Source organism: Dasypus novemcinctus, chromosome 1 (genome assembly GCF_030445035.2).
Source record: "Dasypus novemcinctus isolate mDasNov1 chromosome 1, mDasNov1.1.hap2, whole genome shotgun sequence".
Taxonomy (NCBI): domain Eukaryota; kingdom Metazoa; phylum Chordata; class Mammalia; order Cingulata; family Dasypodidae; genus Dasypus; species Dasypus novemcinctus.
The window spans coordinates 197,510,110-197,528,688 of record NC_080673.1 but is presented as its reverse complement, the minus strand read 5'-3'; the positions used below and the strand labels follow the sequence as shown (position 1 = coordinate 197,528,688).

At 34.3% G+C, this 18,579-nt stretch overlaps 1 non-coding gene across 1 annotated transcript; it reads left to right on the top strand.

Annotated features, from left to right (window-relative positions):
- The first annotated feature begins 446 nt into the window (after positions 1-446).
- On the top strand, positions 447-553 carry LOC111761654 (U6 spliceosomal RNA). Its single transcript, XR_002794949.1, has one exon. It is a non-coding gene; the product is annotated as a U6 spliceosomal RNA (small nuclear RNA).
- The last annotated feature ends 18,026 nt before the right edge of the window (positions 554-18,579 follow it).

Genomic DNA, 18,579 nt, shown 5'->3' with positions numbered 1-18,579 from the left:
GAACTATTTAGAAATTCACTGGACAAAGAATAATCTGGTTCACTTTCTTGCACTTAAGTCATTCCCAAAATTTATGGTCTGAACTATATACCCCAAATTCTGGAGTTGAAAATTGTTTTTCAAAATTGTTCTTTATTTTCAATAAAGTGAACTATAAAAGTGAACTAACATTATAATTAAAATTTGCCTTTGAATGTCAATTATGGTCAAGAAATGAGAAATTAGCTACAAAAGTAATTACTTTGAACTACAGGGTAATTTGGTACAGAAACAACAAATATGATCACTTGGGATACCAGAAAACTATAATATATCTGGAATCATTGATCAAATATCACTTCACAGAGTCCCTCTATATTAAAAAAATACCTATCTTATATATGAACACCTTTTTTCCCATCACACAAATAAATGAATATATGTCATGTCTAGAAAAATAATTTAAGGTGTTCACTTTGGCAGCACATATTCTAAAGTTGGAATGATACAGAGAAGATTAGCATGGGCTCTGCACAAGGATGACACCCAAATTCATGACATATTCCATATTATTAAAACTTTTTAAGTGTTCCATATTTGAATGACACAATATAAATAAAAGAGATCATAAGAGGATACTATGAACAACATTATGCCAACAAGCTAAACAATGTAGAGGAAATGGAAAAATTCCTAGAAACCTATGAATAACTTATACTAACCCTCTACAAACAAATCACAAGAGATTGAAACAGTCTTCACACAACTCCGCAAAATGAAATGCCCAGGAAAAGATGGCTACACACATGAGTTCTACCAAGCATTCAAAGAAGATTTAATATCAGTCCTATTCAAGCTCTTCCAAAGAATTGAACAAGATAGAACATTACTAAACTCATTCTATGACGCCAATATTACCCTAGTACCAAAGCCAGGTAAAGATATTACAGAGAAAAGAAAATTACAGAGAAAAGAATATGTATGCAAAAATCCTCAAAAAAATACTTGCTACTCAAATCCAAAAACACATTCAAAGAATTATTCATCATGATCAAGCAGATTTTTAACAGGCATGCAAAGGTGATTCAACACACCTTATTAAATCAATCAGAATAACACACCTTGTTAATAAATCAAAAGAAGAAAAATCACATGATCCTAACGATTGATGCAAAAAAAGACATTTGACAAAATACAGGATCCTTTCTTGATAAAAATACTACAAAAGAAAGGAATTGAAGGAAATTTTCTCAACATAATGGAGGCTATACATGAAAAAGCCCACAGCTAAGATTGTACTCACAGTAAAAACTGAAAGCTTTCCAGTTGAGATTAGGGACAAGACAAGGAGACCACTCTCACCACTGTTGTTCAATATAGTGCTAGAGGTTCTAACTAGAGCAATCAAGAAAGAAAAAGAAATAAAAGGTATCCAGATCAGAAAGGAATAAGTAAAACTTTGGCTTTTCACAGATGATATGATCCTATACCTAGAAAATTCCAAAAAATCTACACCAAAGCTGCTAGAGCTAATAAACAATTTCAGTAGAGTATCAGGATACAAGGTCAATACACAAAAATCAGTGGTATTTCTGTATACTAGTAATGTGCAATCTGAGGAGGAAGTCAGGAAAAAAATCCATTTATGTTACCATCTAAAAGAATCAAATATTTAGGAACAAATTTAATCAAGGGTATAAAGCACGTGTATTCAGAAAACTACAATACATTGCTAAAAGAAAATTTTTAAAAGACTTTTAACTCATGGATTGGAAGACTAAATATCATTAAGATGTTAATTCTACCCAAATTGATATACAGATTCAATGCAATCCTGATAAAAATTCCATAAGCATTTTTTAAACAAATGGAAAATACAACTATCAAATTTATTTGGAAGGGAAAGAGGCCCCAAATATCCAGAAAAGCCTTAAAAAAGAAAGGGTAAGTTGAAGGACTTTTACTTCCAGACTTTAACTCATATTAACTAGCAACAGTGGTAAAAACAGCATGGTATTGGCACAAAGATAGACACATAGGCCAATGGAACCAAACTGATGGTTCAGAAACAGACCCTCACATCTATGTCAAGTGATTTTTGAAAAACCTGTCAACCCCAGGCAGCTGGGCAAGAAGAGACTATGCAACAAATGGTGCTGGGAGAACTGGATATCCATAGCCAAAAGAAAGAAAGAGGACCTCTATCTCACACCCTATTCAAAAATTAACTCAAAATAGATCAAATACCTAAACATAAAAGTGAGAACCAGAAAGCTCCTAGAAGAAAATATAGGAAAACATCTTCAAGACCTGGTAGATGGTGATACATTCTTAAACCTTACAACAAAAGCATGAGCACATGACTAAATGGGTCCTCCTCAAACTTAAACACCTTGTGATTCAAAGGACTTCCTCAAGAAGGTGAAAAGGCAGTCCACTCAATGGGAGAAAATATTTGGAAACCACGTATGCAATAAAGGTTTGATTTCTGTTCAATATAAAGAGATTGTACAACTCAACAATAAAAGAGCAAACAATCCATGGGCAAAAGACTTAAATAGACATTTCTCTAAAGAGGAAATACAAATGGACAAAAAGCACATGAAAATTGTTCAATATCACTAGCTATTAGGGAAATGCAAATCTAAATGACAATGAAATATTATCTCACACCACTTAGAATGGTCATTATTAAACAGAAAGCAATAAGTGCTGGAGAGGATGTGAAAAAATAAGAACACTCCTTCATTGTTGGTGGGAGTGTAAAATGGTGCAGCCTCTATGGAAGACAGTTTGGCAGTTCCTCAGGAAGCTAAATAGAACTCCTATATGATTCAGAAATTCCTCTACTAGGAATATATCCAGGAGAACTGAAAAGTGACACAAACAAACATCTGTACATTGATGTTCATAGCGGCATTATTCACAACTGCCAAAAGATGGAAACAATCCAAGTGTCCATTAACCAATGAATGGATAAACAAAATGTGGTATATACATATGATGGAATACTATGCTGCAGTAAGAAGAAATGAAATTGGGAGACATATGATAACATGGATGAATCTTGAAGATATGCTAAGTGAAAAAAGCCAGACACAACAGACAAATATTGGATGATCTCACTAATATGGACTAAATAAAAATAATAAATGCATAGATTGAAAATCTACAGTATAGGTTATTAGGAAATAAGAGGGGGCTGTGAAGGAGTACTCATATTTAATGTATGTGGAAGTTCTAATTAAATTGACTGTAAATGTGTGAGAATGGACAGAGTTGATGTTAACACATTATGGTGAGTTGCAGTAGGTTTATAAATGGAACTGAGGCTGAAAAGCATAGTCTAGGAATATAAATGTTAGTTGAAAGATGGCTAGAGAATAATCTAGGGACTCAATAACACAGTGAACCCAGAGTGGATGAAAATTGTGATTAATAGAACAAATACAAAAATATACTTCTATGAACCAGAACAGATGTACATCACTATTTCAGGGTGGTTGGAATGTGGAGAAGCATGGAAAAAATACAATTAATATAACCTAAGGATTATAGTTAAGAGCAATATTGCAACACGCTTCCATCAATACCAAAAATGTACTATGTTAATATTAGGGGGATGTAGAAAAACTATGCCAAATGTACACTATGAACCATAGTTAGTGGTAATAATCTGATGATGTTATCTCATAAACTGTAACAAATGTTTCACAATGGTGTGGATCTTAGTGAAGGGTTGTTGCATGGGAATTTTACTCAAGTGTATGGTTGCTTTTAAGTTCACAACATCTGTAATTAAAACATATTAAAAAATAATTTAACACTGAATTCTTTACTGCACATCCCCAACATAAAATACAAAACCTGACATTGACACCTTGATTCAAAAGAAAATATATTAGTTTTCTAGTTTCAAATCAAAGGAGGAAAAAACCATGGGGAACACTATCAACTAAGCAGTTCTATTTTTCGAGTTGTATATTGTCAGTGTTGACTTTTAAAAATAATCCATAATAACATACTATATGTATATTTTATACATGATTGGTAAATTAAGGAAAGTTTGATTTTATTTTTGGCACCCAATTTTACTGACCCTAACTTACTTTACTCATTTCTATTATATATATACAACTTTTTTGGCATTAAATTTAATAACATGATTTTTACATGTGATGAAAAGAACCTAGGGAAAGATTGGGCTATCATAAGACAATGTTGAGTGGTAGAAGTTCTAATAAGGTGTATATTTAAATGACTTACATACTAAATTAAAGCATCAGCCCCTCTTTCTGTATTTTCAGTAACTTATTGGAAGGGCAATGATAAGAGCTCTAATTCTTTGGAACATAGTCACATAATCAAAGTCCCAAAATTCCAATGTGGAAAAATCTGCAATGACTCATATATCAATAATGAACAATGAGGAAGAAGTGAGAGTCAGAGAGTAGAATGGAAGTAATAGGACCACAGTCTTCCAGGAAAAAAAGGCACATTCACAGAACCACTCCATTATGAGAAAGGATGTATAGACAAAGGAAAGTAGATTGAAGACTTCATCTTGCGTGTCTCCAGTTTTGTGGAAGGCACACATTGCTCTCACCCATGTACAATCTGCAGAAATATTCCAGTTGCCAACACCAAACATTTTAGAAGGTATTTTGAAGATATGTGAGGCAGACATATTCTGACAAATTGATAAACACCAGGGACAATATTCCCACATTCTGATAATGCTTCCAGTGCCCAATATTAGTGTTATTTTTGTCTTCAACTAAAATGAAAACTCCCAAGCTGTTACAAAACAGATGCATTAACATTAAGTATATCTCAGTAATAAAGTAATGTTTGATATTAAATTATACTACTGACTTCTATCCTCTAATGATAATAAAATGACTTGGAATAATTACTTGGGCAATTATCTGTTAACATTTCAATTATAGCGTTATGAGGTTTGTGTAATTGTCTTCATTGGGGATGCTTAAATTCAACTTGCAAGTGACAATCCTGCACATTAAAAATGAATCTGCTATTGGTGATTTCTTCTCAGATCAGTGGATACAAGTAAGGAGACTAAACTGTGGTCCTTTCAGGTGACTTTGAAGTTCGAAGGCCACCCACATTTTTTGGAGACCAGGAGTATGTGATATTCACTCTGGATATGACTGGAAATGCCAGATAAAAAACAGGATACCCAGTTAAATTTGAATTTCAGATAAACAATGGACAATTTTATTTGTTGCTTATATATTGGAAAAGCATTCATTGTTTAATTGAAATTTAAATTTACATCACTCTTATCTGTGGTGTTGCCAACCATACTGTGAGAATTCTAAACAACCCATAACCTTCATTAATTATTGCTAAGAATAAAAGGGCCACATGGGCATTTGAAGTTTTTCTTTTTTGGTTGACTTTATTGTCTTGACTTTTACGGTAAAATTTTAGGAAATAGAATGGAAACTGTCTTCCAAAATGCACCCATTTTCTTCTAAAGCCAATAGTTTAAGCTATCTTTCAACAAATTCAACACTTTACCTCTCCCCATACCATATGCATCTTAGTTTGCCAGGGCTGTTATATCAAGTATCCCACAATGGGTTGCCTTATAAAACAATTGATTGTCTCGCAGTTTTGCAGGCTAGAAGTCTAAAATCTATGTTTCGATAGGTCGTGCTGGCTCTCCTGGAGTCTGTGGCATTCTGGTGCTGGCTTGCTGCAATATTTGGGATCTATTGGCTTGACTCTCTGCCTGAGTCACATGACCATCTCTATCACCTTGTACCTTTTCCTCTCATTTCCACCGATCTCTGGTTTTGCTTTATAAGGCCTCCAGGAATACATATTAAGACCCAACCTGTTTCAATTTTGCCACATCTTAAAAAAACATTTCGATTAGGTCCTCCTTACAAATGTTCACACCCACAAGAACACAGGTTGTCTTGAGCATGTCTTTTTGTCTTTTGTGGAGTATGTGATTCAATTCCCAACAGTGTGGAAGGATGTGAAGTTACAGGTTATGCCCAAAACACTCCTAGAATTAGAAGGCCACCATACAGAATTGAGCATATGGTGGACAAATTATGATTATTCAGAGATCCTCTTGGATTTGTCTCTCTTTTGTCTCCTTCACTATTTTTCTTTAACACTCTTCACTTACTTTTTCTGCTCCATTACCATGTATGTTCTCGATGGATTTTAGTTCCTACAAGTTTTTCAGTAGAACAACAAAATAATCTTTTCTCATTTGTGTTAATTTTGGTATTTTTAATAGCTTATTTATTCTTTTCCTGTTTCTGTCCCATTATTTTCTCTCACCAAGACCTGGGGAGACATGGGGATTTGAGGGATGGCAGATAAAAATAAAATGATGTTGTACTTGCCAAAACCAGACATACAAATTTCTGCATTCTGCCACAAATTTGAATATTCCAAATATTCAGATAATCAAGGTTGCTTCAAAATATTTCTTATTTATTAGGACCTGAAAATCCTGATTTAGTATGGGAGAAAGTAGATTTTACTGGGACTTATGCAAGGATAATTTTAAAATTATAAAAAGAAAGAATAAGAAAGGACAGAGTTCGATTTGTTGACAACTAATATGTACCAGAATTTAGGGAGGAAATTTTAGGATTTATTTAATTTAAATTAGATTAAATTTTCTTGTTAACAATAAGAGGAGAACAAAAAGGGGGGGTGGGGGTATACGGGGACCTCATATTTTTTTAATGTAACATTAAAAAAAAAGAAGGAAAAAATATGGCAAAAAAAAAAAATGTGCCTAATGTAATTGGAGCCTTCCAGTAGAGCTTCAAGTTCAGCTCCACCACCTTCCACCTGAGTTACCTTGATTCAGGTCTCTATCTGCTCTCTGTATCAATTTCCCTTATAAAATGAAAATAATATTATCTGGTTCTGAGTAATAAATGAATACAGAGTATGTAAAAGGCTTGGTCCAATGTCTGACTCAATGTAGACCCTTTATATATGTGTTAATTAGTTATAGGTTAATAATTTCAGCTTCTGATAGCTTCTCTGGCAGGCACAAACTGTACAATGATACCAAAAGTCCAGGGAGATCTTTTTCTCTTTCCTTTTGGTTCATTTTGATTTTAATTGCTTTTATTTTGCTACATTTTTTTTTCATTTGTTTCTGTGTTTTATTTGGTTTAGATTCTTAGCAAAGGGGCACCTGAAACTCAGAAAAAATAAAGGAAAGCAGTCAATGAACCGTTTTCCCTATGCTTTTCTGGTTTCAAATTAAGAATATAGTATAGAAGCAGAAAATGTCAATTATTGCACATCATGTATACCTTTCACTCTTAGAAACACATATTTTTATTATTTGTATTTTCAATGGAGAAAATCTCATGCAACTGATCTAAATCTTTTAAAATGCATGAGTAGGTGATGGTTTTCTTCGTTCTCTAAAATGTCATTTTATAAGTTATGAACTTACACAGTATTTATAATTGATGACTACTATTTTCTTTTTAAATTCCTTCTCAGCTATATTTATATTGCTTTAATTGTTCAATATTTGTTTTCATTTGGAAAAGATGAGTCTAGTTTTTTCCATGGCTTTTGCTGTTTAAGTTTTCAACTTCCATAATTGCCAGGGCACTTGTATCTAATTCTAATGGTGATTTTCAAATCTTTTTGGAATCTGAATATGTTCTTAAAATTCCTGATGCATCAAATGCATTTATTTATGAACAAACAGATCTGACAGATTCATCTAAGCTGAACTTTTTACCAGCTCTAATGTTTAAATTGATAGAGGAAAAGGGAGTATACCTCTTCACCCCCTCCACCACCTTCAGATAATGGGTAGGTCAAAATGGTGATATCAACTGAAATGTTAATCCAAGAAAAAGATAATCAGGAAAGTCTTCATTCCTTTTCTCTCTCATTTATTTCCCTCTTCTATTCCAAACAAAAGAAAATGGAATCAACCAGAGTTACCCAGCATGCAGACACAAAGCAGAGTATGTATGAGCTAGATTAGGCATAGGATGACAAATTAGACTGGAACATAGATTTGACTTCCTCTTTAGGAAAAAGGAAATAAACAGTGACTTAAAAGGAAAATCAATGATACAATTAAACAAGTTCTCATTATCATGGTGTCATAACTACTCTCATACTTCAAAATTATTCTCTAATTTGTTTTCCTATTGTCCTATCATTGGCATTTGTAGAAAATATGATTTTGATAGAGTATGTGCATATTTATTGTGAAATCATCTTCAGTATTTTTAATCATTATTATTAAATTATAACTACTTCCCATTCAGTACCACAAGCACGTTCACTATTAAGAAAGTAGTGACTTTTTAGGTCATATGATTTACCCTCAAATACATTTTTTTAAGAAAATCTGCATGAGTTTTTGTGTCTATGAGTAATATATTAGAAGTTTTAAATGTCAAATATTGGCAAAAATGAAGGTAATACTGTAAATTGGGAAATTAAAACAAAATAGATGTTGACTTTTCATTTCCTAAGAAGAATCTAATATTATTCTAGTAATCCCAAATTCTCTGGATCCCTTAAATGGATTCTTAAATGACACATGTGGCAGCTGGAGTGTAAATCACAAAGGAATGCAACTATCACAGCACAGGAGGCCTTTTAATCAGAGTCAAGACTAAATATTAGAGGCACAGCTAATTTTTGAAGGAAAAATGCAAAACTCACTCTTGGCTCTGAAACAGCAATTAAGCAATATTCTTTTCCATTTCAGAAGTATCTTCAACTGCCTGCCCCTCAAAACTGAATTTTGTTATAGAAATATAGTATCTAGAAGTAGCTCAAAGTTGGAATATGATTTCCAGTGGTAAACTAGTATATGTCCGTGTGAATAAGACATATTTAAGAATTCTGCAAAATTTGTGGAACTTTAAAGAAATCATTTTTTAGTCTAGAGACAAAGTCTTGGGTAGGACAATTTTGTTGCTTTCAAATATCTGAAGGATTAACATATTACAAAACAATAACAACAAATTTGTATTCTATGTTGCTCAAGAGAGTCAATCTGGGATTGAAATCTAGAAATTATATTGAAGGTTATTGATAAATATTAGGATAGTTCAGCAGTGACATTGTCTGCCTCATGAAAGACTATGTTCTTTAATCTCTGGAGATATTTGTGGCAAGGCTAGAGGGCCAGCGGGCCCCTATTCATTACATCTCATTTCAAGAAAGGCCATTATACCCTGGAACCCAGGGAAGACATGATGTATGATGATTGCCATTATATTAATTTTCATGCCCTCTAACTGTATGAAGAAATTAACCCAAATACCTGAAATGGAAAGAAAAGTCAAATGAAATATAAACGTACTAAATTTATCACCACACTTCAGAATCCTTGACAGATATAGAATGGGATCTCAAATTGAGTCAGAGGTTGAACTAGATTTGTCTCTGATGGTTAAGCTCATGTGTCAACTTGGATAGGTTATGGTGTCCAATTGTTTGGTCATGCAAGTACTGGTCTGATGAATACTTTGAGGATACTTAATGGATTTAAATCATCAGTAAGTTGATTGCAACTATGGTTGATTACAACTGCCACTGACCGCAATGAAAGAAGTCTCATCCAATTAGTTGAAGGCCTTAAAGGGAAGAAGTGATGATATCAGAAGACAGAAGAGAGAATGTCCTTCTCTACTCCAGCCAACCGGCTTCTCCTGGGGAACTCATTGAAAACATTCATCAGAGTTGCAGCCTGTCCTATGGAAAGTGGACTTGCCCACGCTCACAGCCACGTGAGACAAATCTTATAAAAATCTTATTATATTTGCATATATAAATCTCCTGTTGGTTTTGTTTCCTTAGAGAATACAGACTAATACATTATTCTCAAATTTGTTCCGAGAAAATATAATTTTATGAAATGTTGTCAGATATTTTACAAAACACTAAAAAAATCAGTTTGTTCAATTCTGACTTGGGAAATAACTAGGGGGAATGAAGATAGTCATAAAGAATTGCGGAAAGATGATGATGGATTAGACAAACAGGGCTCAACTCTCTCATGGGAACCATGGAGAAAGGGCCAAAAGTTGATGGACAGAACTGTTTTGGGGATCAGCAGAATAAGGCAGTAATTCACAAAGTCCAGAAGAGTGGGGGACACAGAGATGAAGAGCCCCAAGCAAAAAGTGAGTTGCCAATCCCCATGGGGGCTGGAAGGGGTTTCCCTCTGCACCCCCAAGATAATAAACTGTGCTAGAACCCCTGTTTAGCTGCAGCCAATTGAAGAGGCAGCAGACATCTTCCTCCCTGTCAGCTCTTCCAGGGGAGAGGGAAGGGGGGACCTTGGGGGTCTTTGGTGAATTCTTCCAACAAAACTTGTTTTGAACCTTGGGTCTAAACAGACCAAAACAGAGGAAAATGGAAAGATGCACCTTGTTGGCAAGGTGTGCTGATGAGCACCATCTGCTGGCTGGTCTAGAACCTGCATGGACAAAAGTTGCTGTTGATATACTCTGTACTCTACCCCTGGGAGAAAATATAATCCCGAGTGAGTCCCTGACACATTATTTTAAACTTCTCAAAAAATTTATTGAAGTATATCACTCATACATAAACAATATGTTTATAGTAATAGTTGTGAACTTACAAAACAAACATATGTAACATCATGCAGGACTCTCATACCTCCCCCTACTTCCAATACCTTACATTGTTGTTAAACATTTTTAACTAATGATTAAAGAGCATTGTCAAAATATTACTACAAATCAAAGGATTTTACCTCAACCCACCCTATTATTATCTTAATATCATTTATATATAAATATACATAAACAATAAGTACATAGGGGTAAAAGTTGTAAACATACAAAGCAAACATGCATAACATCATACAGGGGTCCCATACATCAATCCTCCACCAGCACTTTGCATTGTCGTGAGATGTTTGTTACCAATTATGAAAGAATATTGTCAAAATCTTACTACTAATCATAGACCTTATCTTACATTTGAAGTATTTTTCCCCCAACCCACCCTGTTATTACTTTTTAAACACATTTTTATGACAGAAGTTGTAGACTTGTAAAACAACCATGCACATGGTTACCACAACACCCCTCTATCAACACACCACACTGGTGGAGCATTAGTTACAGATAAGATAATATATTCTGATAGTTACCACATCTGTTGTATACATTTGGCCCACATTTCCATACAGCCCCATTATCAACACAGTGTTTATTTGGCATAGATGAAAAATATTATATTATTACTGCTAACCACAATCCATAGGTCACTCCACTTATATTTTTTCCCATGCTTCTTCACATTCCCACCAACCCGCAATAGTGATATACATTTTTTCTAGCTCACAAAGGACACTCTTGAATCTGAACCATGAACCACAATTCTCATCCACTTCTTGGTTTACTGAGCTATTCAATTCCTAGATTATTTTCAGCATTTTGTCAATTGACATTTATAAACCTAGACTACAATTTTCAGCCACATTACTGATTATAAACCAGCTGTTGCTCACTATGTGTTACCATGCACCCTAAACATTTCCACACTTTTAGAGTAAAGCTAATTAAAACTTCTTTGTACATTAAACATCAGTAATCCATCTCCATCTTCCTCTTAGCTCCTTTAAGAATCCACCACCTACCACCAGGTCTTGAAGATATTTTCCTACAATTTCTTCTAGAAGCCTTACGGTTCTTGCTTTTATTTTTAGGTTTTTGATCCATTTTGAGTTAATTTTTGGATAACGTGTGAGATGAGGGTTCTCTTTCCTTCTTTCGGCTATGGATATCTGGTTCTTTCAGCACCATTTGTTGAATAGACTTCTGCTCGATCTGTGTGGGTTACAGGCTAGTAAAAATCATTTGACCATGCACATGAGAGTCTGTTTCTGAACCCTCCATTGGTTCCATTGGTCTATGTGTCTGTCTTTATGCCCATACCATGCTGTTTTTACCATTCTAACTAGGTAATATGTTTTAAAGTCCAGAGATGAGAGTTTGCTTTTCCTTTTTAACAAACCTTTATAATATTGTTCATTTTTATTAATATACAAATTTATTTTTATTTTATCTTAGTATAAAATATGGATTAGAGTGGACTTACTGATATTCTACTATAAAACTTTTGTGACTAGTAATAGAAGAAATTGTATCATTGACAGGGCAAAGTGACCACAATAGTTGCTGAGGGCAGGAAGTGGGAAGAGGACATATGATGAGGGGGCATTTTGGGGGCTTTGGAGTTCTCCTAAATGATATTGCAGGGTCACATGGTGGACATTATATTTCCTGCCATAACCCAGTGAATGTACTGGGGGAGAGTGTGAACTACAGAGTAAACTATTATCCATGTGGAAAAAAAAGTTACAAGTCAACCATACTAGGAAACAGGAAGAGATGGCCCATCCAAAGGACAAAACAAAATATCCTGAAAAGATACAGCATTTAAGACAATTAATCAGTGATAATTACACAACTCTGTGAAATCAAGTTAAATAATTGAAATAAAATATAACTAAAGTGATAAAGGATATTAAGAAGACAGAGTGAGCATAAAGTACAGTTTGAAAACCTACAAATAAAAGTAACAGACCTTATGTGAATGAAAGACGTGATGGATGAGATTAAAAATATAGTAGAGCCATATAAGAGGAAATCTGAAGTGTTTGAAGGCAGAATTAGTGATTTAGAAGACAGAGCATTTGAACTGAAAATGAAAGAACAGAAAGAGAAGAGATTGGATACAAATGGAACAGGGTCTCAGGGAATGAAATGACAATGGGAAACACACAAATATATACATTATTGGTGTCCCAGAAGGAGAAGAGAATGGAAAATGGGTAGAAAAATATTTGAAAAATAGTGGCTGATAACTTCCAAACTCTATGAAAAACATGAAAATCAGTATTCAAAAAGGAAAATACAACTCAATCAGAATAAACCCAAATAGACCTACCTTGAAACACCTACTATTCAAATGACAAATATCAGTGATAAAGAGAGGATTCTGGAAGCAGCAAGGGAAAAGCAAGGCATCACATACAAGCAAACTTGGATAAGACTAACTGCCAACCTCTCATCAGAAACCTCTCAGGAGAAAGTTGGGATGTTTTATTTAAGATACTGAAAGAGAAAAACTGCCAGCAAGAATTCTGTATCCAGTAAAGCTATCCTTCATAAAGGAGGGTAAGTTCAAAGATCTTACAGACAAACAAAAACTGATAGAATACGTTACCAAAAGACCAGAATTTCAAGAGATACTAAAGGCGGTGCTTCAGCCTGAAAGGAAAAAAAAAAAAAAAAACAAGGGCAAGAGATTAGGAGAAGAGTGTAGAAATAGAAATGAAGAGTATTAGAAGGGTAAATAAAAGAGTAAAAAGAGTAAAAAGACAGACAATAGTACAATATGACAACAGAAAGCCAAATGACATAATGTATTAATTAAACAATGTCTTTACAGTAATAACATTGAATGTTAATGGCTTGAACTCCCCAATCAAAAGATATTGACTGATAGAATGGATAAAAAATATGAGCCATCTATATTGTCTATAAGAGACTCACCTCCAATGTAAGGGCACCGCCAGGTTAAAAGTGAAAGATTGGAAAAAAGATATTCCATGCAAATAGTAAGCAAAGAAGAACTGAAGTAGCAATACTAATATTAGACAAAATATATTTCAAGTACAAAACTGTTACAAGAAATGAATAAGGTCATTATATATTAATAAAAGGAGCAATTAAGCAGGAAGAAATAACTATCCTAAATATGCACCTACCCTGAGTGCCCCAAGATACACGATACACACCCTGGCAAAACTGAAGGGAGAAATAGATGTCTCTACAATAATAGTTGGAAACTTCAGTTCACCACTTTCAGTATTAGATAAAACATCTAAACAGAGGATTAATAGGGAATCAGAGAGCTTGAATAATACAGTAAATGAACTAGACCTAACAGGCATCTATATAGCATTGTAGCCCAAAGAGCAAGATATATATTCTTTTCAAGTGCTCATGGATCCTTCTCCAAGTTCAGTCACAAGACAAATCTCAATAAATTTAAAAAATTTTAAAAGATTAAAATTATATAAAACATTTTCTCTGGTTATATCAGAATGAAGCTGGAAGTCAATAATGGATAGGAAAAAGGGTAAAATTCATAAATATATAGAGATTAAACAACACAATCTTAAATGATCAGTGGGTCAAAGGAGAAATTGCAAGAGAATTCAGCAAATATCTTGAGATCAATGAAAATGAGAACACAGCATATCAAAATCTATGGGACATCGCAAAGGCAATACTGAGAGGGAAATTTATAGTCCTCAATGCTTACATTTAAAAGGAAGAAAGAGCTAAAATTGAAGACCTGACTGTGCACCAAGAGGAACTAGAAAAATAACAGGAAACTAATCCCAAACCAAGCTGAAGGAAAGAAATAGAAAACATCAGAGCAGAAATAAATGAAATTGAGAACAACAACGGAATAAAGAATTAGAAAAAACAAAACTTGGATGTTTGACAAGATCAACAAAACTGAAAACCCTTAGCTAGACTGACAAAAAGAAAAGAGAAAAAACACAAATAAATAATCAGAAATGAGAGGGGGTGCATTACTATTACACCACAAAAATAAAAGAGATAAGAGGATACTATGAACAACCATATGCCAAAAAACTAGACAATATAGACAAGATGGACAAATTCCTAGAAACACACCAACCACCTACACTTACCCTAAATAAATAGAAGACCTCAACAAAACATCACAAGTGAAGAGATTGAAACAGTCATCAAAAACCTCCCAAAAATGAAAAGCCCAGGACCAGATGGTTCCACAGATGAATTCTACCAATCATTCAATGACGATCCTATACCAATCTTGCTCAAGCTTTTCCAAAAATATTGAACAGGAAAGAATGCTACTAAACTCATTCTATGAAGCCAACATCACCCTTATATCAAAGCTAGATAAAGATATTATGAAAAAAGAAAACTGCAGACCAAAATCTCTAGATGGAAAAATCCTCAACAAAATACTCGCAAACCAAATCCAAAATCTCATTAAAAGAATTATACACCCAATCAAATGGGTTTTATCGGACATATTGAAAACATACAAAAAATCAATTATTGTAATAAATTGCATTGATAAATTGAAGAAGAAAAATCACATGATCCTATTGATTGATGCAGGAAAGGCACCCCTTCTTGATAAAAACACTCCCAACGCTAGGAATAAAAGGAAGCTTTCTCAATATGGTCAAATGCATATATGAAAAACCTACAGCCAATATTCTGCACAACCATGAATGACTGAAAGCTTTCCCACTAAGATCAGGAACAAGGCAAGGATGCCCACTGTCACCATTATTCAATATTTTTCTAGAGATTCTAGCTAAAACAATTAAGTTTGATAAAGAAATAAAAGGAACCCAAATAGAAAAGGAAGAAGTAAAATTTTCACTATTCACTGATATGATCCTATATCTGGCAAATCCTGAAAAATCCACAACAAAGCTGCTAGAATTAATAAACAAGTTCAGCAAAGTGGTGGAATACAAGATTAATACACAAAAATCAATATATTTTCTATACACTACTGATGGTACATCTGAAGAGGAAATCAGAAAAAAATTCCATTTATTGTAGTAACTAAAGCAATCAAATATTTAGGAATAACATTAACTTAGAACATAAAGGACCTGTATTCAGAAAACTACAAAATGTTCCCAAAAGAAATCAAAGAAGACTTACATAAATGGGAGTACATTCTATGTTTATGGATTAGAAGACTAAATATCAACAAGATGTCAGTTCTACTCAAACTGATTTACAAATTCAACGCAATTCCAATAAAATCCCAACAACCTTTTTTGCAGAAATGGAAAAGCAAATAATCAAGTTTATTTGGAAGGGTAAATGGCCCTGAAGAGCCAAAAATATCTTTAAAAAGAACAAATTTGGAGGACTCTCACTTCCTCACTTTCAAGCAGGGTTCTTAACTTTTTTTCCCCACTGATCCCTTTGCCAGTCAAGTGAAAACCATGGATCCCTTACTAAGTCCACCTTATACTGTGTATCATTTAATAAATATATCACACCCACTCCAACACATACTCACAAGAATACTGTTTTTGTGAAGGTCAGCTCATTGTCTCCTTGTTATGACCCACTACTTTAAAACATATTAGATAGCTATGGTGGTGAAAAACAGCATGGTACCGGAATAAAGACAGACAGATTGGCCAATGGAAATGAATCAAGAACTCAGAAATAGACCCTCACATCTACTTGATGCAATTTTTGACAAGACTGTTGAGCCCACCTGTAGCAGTTTGATATTATTTATTAATTCCAAAAAGAAATATAGATTATGTTTGTAAACTGGTCAGTTTCTCTGGCATGATAACCCTTTGATTGCATTAGATTCAGCTGAGATGTCTGATTAAATTTTGTTAAGGTTAGGACTCTGATCCAACCACATAATTAGGGTGTGACTCAGCATAGAGTCTCAGCCCCCTTGAGAATGAACCAGATGCTCACATGGAAATAAATACATAGACAAGAACATAGAAGCAGATATGTAAGAGGAGAGAGTGTTCCATAGACACAGCCTGGGAAGAGAGATGAGTCTGACAGTCTACAGCTGACCTTGTGGAGAGACCAGAACAGCTGAGCCCAGAAAGAATTGAACCCTGGGGAGAGTGGCAAGCCTTATGCCAGCTTACAACTGAGATTGGAAGAGGGTCCATGGAGCCTTAAGAGGAAGAAGGAGGCTAAACCTTTGCAGAGACTGGCACCCATCTTGTTCTAACACATGGCCAATGACTTTGGGTGAGAAAGTCCCACTTATGGTACCTTGAGTTGAACTCTTTAGAGCTTTGTGACTATGCTGGGCCTCAACAGTCTACTGAACAAATGTTATTGGGAGAACTGGATAGTCATACCTGAAAGAACGACCAAGGACCCTTAACTCCCACCTTATAAAAAAATCAACTAAAAATGAATTAAGGACCCAAATATAAAAACAACAATCATAAAACTTCTAGAAGAAAATGGAGGAAAACATTTTTAAGATCTTGTGGTAGTTGGTAGCTTCTTAAACCTAAACAGCAAAGCACAAGCAAAAAATGAAAAAAATAGATAAATGGGACTTTCTCAAACTTCACCATTTTTGCACCTCAAAGGACTTTGTCAAAAGGGTAAAAAGGCAGCCAACTCAATGAGAGAAAACATTTGGCAATCACATATCTGATAAAGGTTTAATATCCATGATATATAAAGAGATCACACAACTCAACAAGAAAAAGACAAACTACCTATCATAAAATAAGTAAAAGACTTGAAAAGATGGCTGTCCAAGGAAGAAATACGTATGGGGAAGAAACACATGAAAAAAAAAAGTACAACATCACTAGTGATTAGGGAAATGCAAATCAAAACTACAATGAGATATCATTTCGTACCTGCTAGACTGGTTAAACTGGTCACTATTAAAATATCAGACAATTGTAAATGTTGGAGAGGATGTGGAGAGATAGGAAGGCTTATTCACTGTTGGTGGGAATGTAGAATGGTACAGCCATTGTGGAGGACTGTTTGGCAGTTCCTAAGAAATTTGAATATAGACTTGCCATGTGACTCAGAAAAGCCATTACTAGGTATATACCCAGAAGAACTGAGAGCAGTGACAGAAGTAGACACTGGCACACTAATGTTCATAGTAACATTATTCACTATTGCCAACAGTTGGAAACAACGCAGCTGCCCATCAACTGATGAATGGATAAACAAATAATGGTATATACAATGGAATATTATGCAGTAATAAGTAGAAATGAAGTTGTAGAGCACATGACAACAGAGTGAACCGGGAGGACATTATGTTAGTGAAGCAAGTCAGACACAAAAGGACAAATGCTGTGTGATTGTGCATTATGAACTAAATATACATGTAAACTCATGGAATTGAAAATTAGAATATAGGCCACCAGAAAAGAGAATAAGGGAATGGGAGTAGAAAATGGAAAGCTGATGGCTAATCTCTAGAAAAATGGTTAAAATTTGTTATAAATCTTTGGAAATAAATGGAAATATTGGGAGCACATCATTGTATGACTAGCAGAGTTATTTTATGGGTATGCTAGTAGAAGAAAGGGAAAGCCTAAGGACAATTATATTACTAGAAGGAAAGCTAAAAAATATATAACTTTGGAACTCTAATAGCAGACAAACAGCCTCAAAATCAAATCTGGTATCAGTGAAATTTGCCAGTATAAGACCATATTAAGGATAAAAGCAAAGTAGGCCATCAGTCTTGAAGTCTTATGGTAGGGTCCATAGGAAAACATAGTCTGAGATAAAAGTCCATGTGCAGGAAGTTTAATGAGAAGTTCTTCTCAAATCAGCAACCGTGGAGGGTGAAGTACATGGTCTTGAGCCATGGGAGAAGTTGTACCCTAATCCCTCTTCAATGTCAGAGGTATATTAAGGTCTCAAATGATTCCAGAACTCAACAGGAACTCAGGAGTTCATATAGTCCTTCAGTTTTTCTACCTTAAGTGAGCAGAAT